This window comes from Penaeus chinensis, chromosome 8 (assembly GCF_019202785.1).
Source record: "Penaeus chinensis breed Huanghai No. 1 chromosome 8, ASM1920278v2, whole genome shotgun sequence".
NCBI lineage: Eukaryota > Metazoa > Arthropoda > Malacostraca > Decapoda > Penaeidae > Penaeus > Penaeus chinensis.
This window is the reverse complement of record NC_061826.1, coordinates 22199072-22201571: the sequence shown is the minus strand read 5'-3', so window position 1 is coordinate 22201571 and position 2500 is coordinate 22199072. Positions and strand designations below refer to the sequence as shown.

Here is a 2500-nt window from a genome sequence, read left to right as displayed (position 1 = left end):
GAGCAACTTAGCCAAAATTAGGGGACCTTCTCTTTTCTTTTATGTATAGCACCTTTGGGAAGCATTTGCACACAGATTGCCATAGAACAACTTTGTCTTGGTTTGTATTGTTCTATCATTTCATGTAGGTTTTATTGGAAAACTTTCCGCGCATGTCACACAAAAAGTACAGTAAAATAAATGTGTGGAGTGGATACCTTGACGAAAAGTAAGACACTTTTCATCTATGGTGAAAGTTGCGGAAATCTAAAATAAGGGAGATACAGGACAGAGAAGACAGAAGATGGTGACTGGATTGGTGTCTAGGGGTGAAGCCCTTGGGTTAGGGAGGATTTTGGTTCATACAGCAATGTCTGTGGATTTACCAAGAATGGTAATAGTAAAAGTGCTTAGTCTCAGTAGCGTAAGGTCTCTTCATAAACATTACCAATAATTTTATTTATATAATTTGCAATGGAAAATAACAAGATATTCATGCATATTACTGTGTGGATAATTGAATGAAGGAATAAAAAGTGAAAGGTTGGATGGCTGTGTGAAACAAAAAAATTACCAAAGAAAATACATATTTTTCAATAACCCTGTAAAGTCAACAGATTCAGTAAGCAGATCACAATTCCAAGACCTTAACAAATTAGAACCTCTTAATCAAATTCATATAGAGGTGGACTTGAAAGAATATATAAGCAACCAGCCACCAGTAAAAATATAATTTAATATATGGGATATTTCCAGTAGAAACAGACCTAAGCGATGAAGAAATGAAAGAGAATATATGAGCCATTTGTGGAAACAATTCTAAAATAATAAAGATAATAAGATAAAAAAACAACAAGAAGGAATAAGAAAACGAAGTCATATGGACTACAACAGAATCACTGAGAATAACATTTGAAAGTCCCCTACCAGAAAAAGTTACAATAGGGCACACACGATATTCTGTAAATCAGTATACTTTCCCTATAGATGTCTCAGATATAACCATGGGATTATGACCTGTAAAAACAAAAAATGCTACAGGAAATGTAACCAGTTTGAACACAATTATAAAGAATGTACAAATGCTGGGTACTACCTTTATTGCCAAGAAGATCATGCACTCAAGACAAATTCATGCAAGATACACAAAGAGGAACAAAAAATAAACACACAAAATCATAACACCACACAACCTTGAAATGAAAAACATTTCCAAGAACTAAGGCCAATACAAAAACAAATTAAAATAGAAATCCCTCCTAGATTATCAATAAATAACCAGAACAGCCAGAAATAATATTACTGTGAAACATAGCAGAAGAATAAAGATAGATTTGCCAAAATTATCAAGTAATGAGAAACAACAAAGAGGTGGGGGCTTTGTTTTTTATGTAAAGAAGGACCTACAATTTAGAAAAATTGATGTAGGTGGCAGATACAGAAATAGATAAGTGTCAATGGGAAGAAATAATGTCTTCTAAAAGACACAGGATTAATATGCTTAGAATTTGAAAATGAAAACAAAATAAACCAATAAGCCAAGGTGGAACAGGAGATACAGCAAAATAATAAAATTAAGAAAAACAAATAGAATATAAAATACTAGTAGGAAAAATGTGACAGATAATAGAAAGAAAGAGAAGAGATTCTTGGGAAAAATTTTGTACCTCTTTAGATTTCAAGACCCCTTCAAAAAAATCTGGAACTTGAAAAAAAAGCTAACTGTAAAAACATTAAAAATTAAATATCCACTAGTAGAAAATGATCTCCCAGTAACAGAGATGTGCAAAAAACTAACTCAGAAATGAACACTGAAAAGCAGTAAATATAAATCCTAAAAAAAAATTACCCCTCTAATCCCTGGCTTCTTCTTGTCATGGGGGTGGGGGGTGGGGGGCTTAGGAGAGTGTAGGGATCATCCCTTGGACCTCAGCCCTTGTCTCAACTAAGTTTGTATTGTCTTCTCCCCCTTTCCTTTTCCTTCTCTTCATCCCTTCTATCAACTTCCTAAGATATGAGGGCCATGTTGAAAGGATGAAAGGCTGGCTTTCTGTCAGTCATGGGCACGGTATTCCCTTGGTTAATTGCCTATCCCTTATCCCTCATGGAGACCCAAAGACTTTTTCCTCTCTCCATTTATTTAAGGCTTATTTTGGCTACTAATGAAGATTTTTTACTCCTATTAGATTATTAAGGCTTGCCCCTTATATAAATGTGATTTCATTGGTTTCATGGCCCCTGCCTCTCTTTTGACCACAGCTCTGACCAGTGATACTAATGCCCCCTCCTTGATATTTGCTGTCAACTCTATCCATTCCAGGTCATTACTCAACCTTCAGAGTAAACCATTCCTCTCAACATCCTCCACTCCATCTCCTACTGCACAGTCTTCTTCATTGTTTGCCTCCACCCCCCTTATTACTACTCTTCATCCTTACTGTCCTCCCACAGTAATACCTCTCTCCATACCACCCCATCTTCTTAATGTCTAACATATTTATTTCATCTAATTGTCAACTAT

General features: G+C 35.2%; 1 protein-coding gene across 3 annotated transcripts in view; it reads left to right on the top strand.

Annotated features, from left to right (window-relative positions):
- Positions 1-2500, top strand: part of LOC125028240 (tRNA (adenine(37)-N6)-methyltransferase-like) — a 23260-nt gene that overhangs the window by 784 nt on the left and 19976 nt on the right. The gene's annotated exons all lie outside the window — the stretch shown is intronic.